The sequence below is a fragment of the Solea solea genome, chromosome 1, assembly GCF_958295425.1.
Source record: "Solea solea chromosome 1, fSolSol10.1, whole genome shotgun sequence".
Lineage (NCBI taxonomy): Eukaryota > Metazoa > Chordata > Actinopteri > Pleuronectiformes > Soleidae > Solea > Solea solea.
The window spans coordinates 31807139-31817505 of NC_081134.1; the positions used below are offsets into that span (position 1 = coordinate 31807139).

Consider the following 10367-nt stretch of genomic DNA (forward strand, 5'->3'; position numbering starts at 1 on the left):
ATGAAATGCCTGTGATACAAGCATCACAGATCTGATTAGAGTTGTCTATGACGCCAAAATATGAAACGGCACCATTAAGAAAAGTCTGTGTGTAAAAATATGTCACTCATCAGTCTTTCTCGCGCACTCCTGCTCCTCCTCCTCCTGACTCTCTGCTTCTACCTCTCCTCTGACGGACAGGTTCAGGACGGGCAGGTCTGGGGTCGACCACATGTAACCCGACCCCTGCCCCTTGCCAGCTCTCGCTCTATAATGATTGTTGGCTCGCTCCCATTCCCCGATGTTGGTTTAACCTGACGTTAATGTGCACACGCTGCACTTCTGAAGCAAAGTTCTGTTCCACTGGGCCTAGCATACATCTCGCCTCTGTCACCTTGGCTGTCAAATGTGGTTTTTAAGTAGCAGCAGCACTATCTTCAACAAGAAAGAGCACACTTGTACGTCTGTAATCAGGTATGTTATTGCTCGTCACAGTGGGCAGGCGTATGTTAGCGGCGCTGCCAACACCCTGGCAACCTAAAAGGGTTTGGGAAATTTCAATGCTGTTAGACTGGACTTTTTCTACACAGTGATTTGCAAAGACAAACACTATAAAAAAAAAAACAACGTTCCTCCACATACAGTATATAAATGAGCAGATTCACATAACATGAGAGTCTTAACAAGACAATATACAGTGTGATAATTTACTGTTTTTACCATTGGTTGCTAATTCTGTCCATTAAGTGAGTTGCCACAAGCAGTTCCCAATTTGTATTGCCATGGAAACGTGACCTTTAGCCCTTAAACTGGTAATGCTACACCTGTCACTAAATCACAACTGCAGTGTGGGATCCCCCTCCTCCCCACTTCATGTTATTCCCTGTCACTCAAAGGAAAATACTTCTAATAACACAATATTAATATAACTGATAACACACCATCTTTTATAAAATAAAAAAAAATACAATTATTTCTACAACAACTGAGATATATATGAAGAATTACAGTAGTTATACAACACTGACTCCGTGGAGATATTGGCTAAACTCAACAGTCTCTGTCTAATGTGCATTTACTATTATGTATAATCTTCAAAGCAATGCTCCCAACCACACTCCAAACAGATTCACATGTACTAAGTGAAACCATGGGCACCTCATTGTGGCAGAGAAAACTTTGTGCCTGTGTGACCCTGGGTGCAGTGCTGTCTGAATCATTTAGCTTCTGGCAAATTGGTCCCAGGCATGAGGCCAGACAAGAAGTGAGTGACTAACACCTACTGTATCACAAAGGGAAACATGAAGCATATTACTTTTAGTGGATCGGAAACCTTTTTTTTTTGTTGTACTTGAAATGCTTGTAAATCCACACATTCTTGCTGCAGCCTATTGACGACAGCTCCATATGATGTGAAGACCGAATATACTTTTCTTCATGAAAGCAATGTAGTGTGAAAAGGTACGGATACATCATCACGCGCCAGAGAACCGTGTCAGTCGTTTTCTATTAAAGTCTACTGGTTTTAACTTCAAATATACACTGTATTCAGTAAAGAGATGTGTTCCTTGGACACAAGTCCTGGAGATGCATTTTGTTTCTCTTTGAAAATGTGCTGCTGTTCTGTGAATCCCCCTTATGGTTCTCCAGAGGAAAGCAAAAGTACTGAGCGTGAAAAGAGAAACAAACCCAGATGAGTTCAAAGTGCAGGCTTTGAAGCAGAGCCTGACCAATACTGGACTTTCCTTTGCCGATATTGATTTAATGGAGAGAGGGGAAAAAAACCGACACACATATTCTCTTAAGAGTTTTTAGATGAATAAAGTATACTGTATATACGGTGGGTTACTGGTCTATTTGTATATGACCTGATTCATTTAGCTGTGTTTAGTTTCTCTATTCACTTGTTCCTTCTCTCAGCTAATGGCTGAATTGGCAGAAAATATCTCTGAGCATAAAAAGAAAATCGGTGAGAAGCCAGTATCAAGAACAATAAAACTGTCTGGTCGCTTGTATCTGCCATGATCTGTTTTGAAATGTCCATGAAGCCTTCAAGGACAAAGCTTAGACAAAAGACTAGTTGTATATATACTTGGTCAGAAAGATCATTTGTATCTAAAACATGTTTTCAGGCCCAAAAAGTATAAAAGGGAGGAAACCAATGTTGACAACACAGGCCTATAAATTTACTGACCTCATCTCCACAAACCCCCACCCAACGCACACAACTTTCTCCGCCTGTCCTCCGTCTCCCATTCAGACAATGCTGGGCGAAAGCCCTAAGTCTTCCTTCATTCAATAAAGTGCCTGTCAATTCCAGCCGACGTTTCCTCGTCTCTCCAAACACGGCGAGGCAATGTCAGTGGAAAAGTTCACCAGAGAGAAATATCCTATGTGTGTCCTCATCCATTCTAGTGGTGTGGACATGAGCAAACAGTTTGCCTTCACCACCCCTGGCAACGCCTTTTCACTTCACACCAGCAAACCATTTGACACCAAACACACACTCGCATTGAATCGGGGGCTTTTAATGGCAGACCCAACACCGTCTCATGAATCCACAGAGATGAACGTTTTTTGCAGTCGCAAACATAAGATGACTTTGCGGCTCTTTGTGATGCTCGTAGCAAATCCCTCTGAAAACATGGAGATACTGACAGGAGGAAACCCCGCGTTCTGGATCACAGCACTTTGAAAAACACTGTTTAAATGGCAAGCCTTCAACCATGGCACAATGAGGACTTATTTGATGTTTGCATATGGTAATCATTGTCCAGACATAAAGATTTGGCTTTTTGTGGTGTATTAAAAACAACATACCTCAGATCTACAGATAAACATTATTCTAAGTAAGTGCGGTCTAAAACTAACATCTTTTTGCCTTCAAAAACCCTTTTGCAGGTTTAAATGTTTTGTTTAAAAGCAAAAGGAGCTTTGAAAATGCAGCCAAGCTATTGTTTAGTCTACCATCAACTCCATTATCATAAATATCCAAATATAATTCCATTTGTTGAATTCTGACCAGGTCAAAATGCAGTTGAACAGGTGTAGAATATGTAGCGGTCATTAAATTCCATGACTCACTCTCTCTCTGAACGCATAGGCTGCCTCAGTTCAAAGCATAATTCCTCTTTCAATTACATGTCACACAGACACAGAGCAATGCGATGGGAAAGTTCACTCCTCAATTGGTGAGTTTGCTTGGACAGATTGGACAAATATTTCCTTTGTGTGGTTGTCTCCTCGCCTCTGTTCGGCCCCGACAGCCACAGAGGAGGGAGTGAACAATACAAACTGGACTGGGAAGCTGTTCTACCCAAGACACATGGCTGTCTCACCAGATGCCCGTCTGTTTACATTTCCCCACTAGACTAAAGGTATCAATTATGTTTATGAGGGAGAATGAGCTAATAGTATATTAAAGGCAGCATTTACATTTCTAAATATACTAGTTTTTGCCTCCCAAAAGAACTGTATACTATGGTAAACTGCAGAGTAAATAATTAATTTATTGCAATTAAAAACTATGTATATATAAATTCAAATCAAAAATGTATGATTGTTGTTATTGCCTTTTTTTTCCAGCAAACAACACATTCAATTTGAATAGCTACCAAGTAAACACAAATGCTCACCCCCTATAAGAAACCCCTCTATTATCCACTTTTCATTCCAAGCAAAACACCACACACAGTAAGACAACTTCAGATGTCTTTGGCTCCATATGGGGCCATCTACAGAGTCGAAGGTTCTGTAATAGCACACCAACTGCAGGGACAAACAACAGCCTTGACCACATGTTCCTGTAAATCAAACCCCCAAGACTGCTCTTCTGTGTCAGGGTCTTGACGTCCAGCTCTAAAGTGCAGGTGATGCCATTAAGATCATTTCATAGTTCTATTTCACAGGCCCGGCAAAGTCAGGGGTAGTAAACCTATCCTGAGGAATGAGGAAAACACTGTAGATCTGTAAACCTTTGTTGACGAGTGAAAAATTACAAGCATTCCCCAAGCAATGACTAAAACACCCAGGACTTGTCAAATTCACTTCTGGTTTCACTTCTGGAGGTATTTAAAATACGTTTTTTGCAATAAAGAAAACTGAGTAACACATTTTTACCAATTCTGTCATAGTTCTCATTACCTTAACCCCCCTAGACCATTTGTGATATCTAGAAAATTCAAAACCTATTGGACTAGCGAACGGAAGTGAAAGTTATCTTGGAAAAAGGGGCAGAAATAACTTTTTTTTTCTACAGCCATAAAATTGGAAATGAACCAAATTATTGATACCTTTAACAGGATCTTTGTCAACATATGTAGCAAAGTTAAAAGGTACTTAAAAGTACAACTCTCATTTAAAAAAGTTGGAAGCAACCAGGATTGCAAAAGAAAGATTAAAATCCTCTACACAATTTTAACATGTGGCCAGCTGCAGAAAATGTGTAAATTAATGATAACTGATCAGTTAATCCACTACATATTTCAGCATTTAACATTTCATTTTTTTGCATAATTTGAAAAAACTACACCCTTGTTATTGTTTTAACAAGTGACTAAGATAGTGAACCAAGTGTGAAAAACAGAGCAGCTCTCATTAATACTGTGTAAATATTACAAACTTTTTGTTTTGCAACATTACAATGAGAGCCTCCTGAAAGGATTATACACCATCCCGTAGCAGTGAAAACAGAAACTTTGAAGACAACAGGCTTCATATTAAACCTGTCAACTGTCAAATATGTACATCTTTGAGAGGGACACTGTGTTATCTTTACACAATTGGGGATTGCTACTTCATCAAATTAATGAGAAGGTGTGCAACCAGCTAAAAATATCATCAGAAAACACTCCAGTTAATTTCCATCAGCCTCATCATCTGTGCCCTCTTGTGGAGGGCTGGCACAGTTCAACCTCCTCACACATCTTCTCCCTGCATCTCCACAATTGATTTGAGGAGAGGGGGGAAAAAAAAAAAAAAAAAAAAAACACAGCTACAGGCAAGAAACATTTATTCTAACAGTCATTCTTACATGCTTCTCTCCTCTTTCTTTCTTTCTTTTCTCCCTCAAAACTGTTGGCAAGCCCCAAGAACCACTCAGCTTCATGGAAAAATATCAGAGGACCTAGTATCAGCCCAAAACCCATCATTGTTTGGCCTACACTTGAAAGACTCAATCTTCAGCATGCTATAGTCATATATTTAAGTCCAACTATGATCTAACTTGTCAATGACATCACTGAGGCACACGAAAATTGCTCGGTTATCAATGATTTCTCTTCATTAATTCCCTAGGCCCCTTAAAATGAGCCACAGGGTGACATACGTATCACAATCAATTTAAGAAAAAGGGGGGATTTTAGAGGCAGCTTTTACCCCACTGAGATGATGTAAGACACAAAGGCTGTTTCATTCGGATCCAGTAACAGGAATCATAGGGGAAAAAAGAGAAGAAAAGAGCAGTCAGTGCACAGAAGTCTGCGGCTTATAATGTTGAAACAATTTTCTTATCATTACAAAGGGTTAATGGCTCACACAGAGCTCCAGGACTGAAGAACTTGAAGGCCTTCAATAAAAAGGTAGGGAGTCTCAACTGAATGGATGGCTTTCTTTAAGGAGAATTAAATATGCTCTCAATAAAAGCTTCTAATCCAGGTTATATGTATATCTTATAAGTGATGATGTTCCTTTTCTGCACAGAGTTGCCTTGGATACCAAGTAAGTAGGGTTTCCTCTACTCTCCAATAAATCCATTTTATCTTCATGTTTGTTTTTGACCGACACCAATGAGATCATTTGTAACACAACACCGCCTACGAGACAGTTTGTATAGGTCTCATTTGTAGGGTCAGGTTTTTTGCAGTTCTTCGCCCACTGCTCTGGATGCTTGTGGTTCCTTCTTGATAGGTGACTACAAACAGTGTGGCCACATTTCTTTTTCTCAGCTGTTGGTTGAGGTAGGCTACCTGCTGTGCAATGCTCTGTAACAACATTTTCTTTTCAGTTAACTCTATTCCCATGACTGAAATGACCATGTGAGGTTTCCTCGGCACTAAATTTGGAAAAACATTGCATTTACAGCTCTTGATGAAAATGACCCCAAATAAAAAATGAGGGTCTAAACTAAAATCTGGGACAGCTGGTGTAGACATCCAGTCGTTCTTCACTCAAAATCATAAAAGTGAAACCCAGAAACTGGAAAGCACTTCTTGCAGCCAGAGCAAGAACTCCTATGACTCACACAGATTCACTGAATTTTATCTCAACTCTGCCGTAAAAAAGTTAAGGGAACTCATCTTTTGGTTTGTACGATGATGCTCTCAACATCTTTATCAAATCATGACAAACTCCGTCATAACAACAAATGTAACTTGTTAATGTTCCGGTCCAACCATCACGCTTCGGTTCAACCAATCTGATGCTAATGCTTCACGACCCCGGAATAATTCCACTTAGCAGCGTATTGCTGGGAAATTGACATCAGACCTTTGGCAGCGTTAGTCTTTGATGAGGGGAAACAGCGTCATCTCTGTGATTGGGAGGAAGAGAACCAAACACTTCCATTGCTACTCCCATAGCGACATTTAATCTGTCCTTAGCTAAGATGGACAGGCTGCTCACCCTTGACCATCTTCAAATGCGTAAAGATAATTGTGATGACAAGTATGCGCAAGAAGAAAAAAGGTCCGTCATACATTACTCACCAGCTAAAGGACATGATACAATCGATGAGAGAGAACAGAGAAAAGGAGCAGGTGTGAAGCAGCTGAAAGCCATCAGATATCTGGCATTAGTACAGACATTCTCTGCTTTCCTACGGTCAGAGATTTACTTGAGGTTATTTAACATTGAACAGCATCATTCAGGCATACTCCACCCTTTTCCTGCACTCTGTCCATTGGAGCCCTGATGAAATAGCACACAGTTTACTGCCAAATCAAATAATTCAATATTATTTCTAGTGCTTACCCTGTTACAATGTTAGGAGGTTAAGAGCAGCAGGCCATCTGGAACTTGTAATCATACGCGAGTGCTTTTCCTCAGCAAATACTAATTACCAAGCTCAAAATTAATGTTTCCGCATTCAGTGCTAAGTGGGAACTATTATACAATGGTGGTTTATGGTGGAAGTATGGTTTTATTAATGGGAGAGAAAAAAAATATCAAGCCACAGATGTGTTCAAGGTTTAAGGTTTAACAAAGACGATCAATCCTCATCAGACACAAGGACACACATTATATACACATATCGCTTTATGTAATCTGGCATTCTGGAGCTGACCTCAAAAAAGTCTAGTTTTTAATAACAAAATTACGGAAATGTAAATTAAATTAGCATATGCTAGAGATAGGTTTTATAATGGGAGTTTTGGTTTTCTTTGACCATGCATAACATGTGTATAAATAACTGGAATGTGTAGCATTATGCATTAGGATAATAACTATTAACTAAAAGTTGCAATACAGAATAAGGGTGAACTTAGGAAAGTCACAGAAATAAGGCTGTACAGATACATGTTACCCAACCATCTACATCTACCAGCAGCCTCTGGCAGGATTGTTTGATAAATGGGAGAATGCACAAAAAAGTATGCAAGCAGACAATTAGAATAAAGCAGAGAGAGAATGGGTAATAAATCACAACTTGAGTACAAAGCCATGTGTAGACTCAATAAATCCACTGAAACTTTATATGTAAATGAAAAAAGAAAGGAACTCTGATGGTGAAATATAACCCAAGTATAACTACAGCAGTGGAGGTGTTCCACGTTACCCTGAGGGCACTTTGGTGGACACAGGAGAGAAAGCAGCTTTACAATAGCTTTACAAATTATCAGGTTAACAATGCTTTTGTGTAACCTGCCACAATATTTTGTTTCACTTCATTCCAGACATGGATACCAAAAAAACAAAAAAAAAAACATCCACAGCAGGAGAGCACAAATATCCAAACACACATGTCAGACCATCAGACCCAGATTAGATCCTCGCATTTGAAAGAATAATAAGTCTAATACAAGCTCACAAATTCTCTGGACCTTAAGACAAGCAGCGAGTTTGGATGAGTCATCTGACCCAGGTCTAAGCCTCACCCACCGCAAGGCCAGCCAGTGTATAAGACACACAGCACCAGCTTTTGAAAAGATCCCCAAGCGTCTGGAAAACTGACCACATCGCTAACCATAAATTAGTGTGTGTGAAAGAAAAGGGAGATGCAGACAAGACAACCCTGACTACTGTTCTCACACACTGAGGTCTAACAAATGACCCGTAAGAAAGTGCAGGATACTCTTCAAGGCCTCGGGGCCTCATCTAACGCTTACAGTAGTGATTTGACAGGAAAGCCTCACAACCAGCCAGAGATCACAGCAGGATTTCTGTGTCTCCATCCAATATGTAATCCTACTGAACAACTCTTTGGAACAACATTAAATACATGATGTTTGAAAGCATCATAAAAGCATTTGTTAATCCCAGTAGCAAACTATTTTCCTTTAAACATAATGCACCAAGGGGGATGAGACATTTCCTTATCATATTCATCAAGACTGACACCTTGATCATCACACGAAAAGCATTAACAGAGCAGATGTTTCTATCGCTGTGTCGTGTGTAAATGTGAAAAGAGGAGGCCAAAGAGCAGACTGAAATGTTGGGAAAACCATTCAGCTAGAAACAACATAACACATGTTTAATATGGACAGCTTGTCCTTCAGAACTTCACAACCACTGCCAAACCTAACAGCCTCAGCTATCCACACAACAATGATGCATATCTTCTGGTTTACAGTTTTGGGGTAAGGACGGTCTGGGAGGATTTTTATTACACAGCCTGAGGTTTAAACAATAAATGGATTTAAGATGTGTTCCTAAGACAGGACATAATCCTTAAGTACTACACAAACAAAACACAATAAACTATTATATAAGCTCTCAATTGGGCTGGATTTGTACATTTACAGTGATGGGAAAGTGGATTCATGAAATAGCAAAACAGCAACAGTTACCACCACCACGTAGCTACGAAATCTAGCCTAAAATAACTACAGGAAAAACAAAACAACTATAGCTTTTTTGTTTTGTTTTAAGCATGTTTATTTGCTACAGAGTTACTCTAGTGATTTATTTTCAAACAGTATGCACCTGAAGCAAGGCACAATGACATAAATATTAAAAATATAAATGAAAATCCACAAACTAGCCAACAAACTGCGCAAAGCTTAGGTAGTTAGCGTAGCGTAGCCGGGGCTCTACTCTAATCACAGGTGTTGTTGTTTCTTCTTTTTTTTAACAAATAGAATTTAAATACACTCAGTTAACTTACCGCTGTTTTGAGGAAACATTCCAGAAATGTGGACAAATAAAGTGCATGGTTCAACACCTGACGCCACGCACACACGAACGAAGACGGCAGCCGGAAGTGATTGTGTTTTAATTACTTTAATAATGGAGCTTTTACATTTGACCTACAGGGGGCAGCAACACCCTCTCGCAGCACCGAGTGTGCCATTAGTTGAACGCGAAGAAGAAAAGGCGGAAAAAGAGAGAAAGAGGAGGAAAAAAAGGAAGGTGAGTAAATACTACTACTACTACTACTACTAATAATAATAATAATAATAAATAATATATATATTTTTTGTAAATTATGTATTTACGTTGTGTATTATGCCACATGTGATTGTTTAAAGACTACATTAAACCATGAAAGGATGAGGGAGAGCTACTTTAGCCAGCCTTCACGTCCTATTATTGTTTCACACATGACTGACAGTTGAAGCACTTTGTAAAGCGTTGTTTGTTTTTTCATTTTATTGGGCAAGGAAAAGACACACAAACGTAATGTGCAACATTCGTGCGACACATGCCATAAAGACAAACATACTACAAATAAACAGAAAAAAAAACAACACACAGGATTTTCTGTCTTGTTGTCGTTTGTTGTTTACTGTTCAGTAAAATGTTAAGGTTTTGATTAACTGGGGAGTCTCAACTAAAGAGAATCACAGGTTTATCCAGAAAAACAAGTTAATTAGTGCAAGACTGTACATAAAAACGAAACTTATTCCACTTTTTCCACTGCATATGAGCCGGAGAGACACATTTTTTCAATGTGTTGTAAAATAACAACTATTTCAAGTAATTGCAGATCCGTCAAATGACCACAAAAAGATAATGATTTTCAGACCATCATCATTTTGTTAGCGTTCAACAACATCTCCCACATGGCAATGAAAAAGACAGCATTTTCTCGTCCGCACTATGGTCACTGGCAACTGCAGGACACTGGGCCCTTATTTTTTTGTTCTTACTCATCTTATTCTAAAAGGCTTAGGGAAACTGGATTCAAGCATCTGGCTAAAACTGATCTAATTTTTGTTGTTTTTTAT

General features: G+C 39.2%; 1 protein-coding gene across 2 annotated transcripts in view; it reads right to left on the bottom strand.

The window, feature by feature from the left end:
* sulf1 (sulfatase 1) overlaps positions 1 to 9408 on the bottom strand; it is a 75815-nt gene extending 66407 nt beyond the window's left edge. The window contains exon 1 of one of the 2 annotated variants that reach the window (XM_058633337.1): positions 9305 to 9408. The gene's annotated coding sequence lies outside the window, so the exon portion shown is untranslated. The remainder of the gene's footprint in view (positions 1 to 9304) is intronic. The other variant, XM_058633344.1, reaches the window with a different exon arrangement.
* Positions 9409 to 10367: the final 959 nt, after the last annotated feature.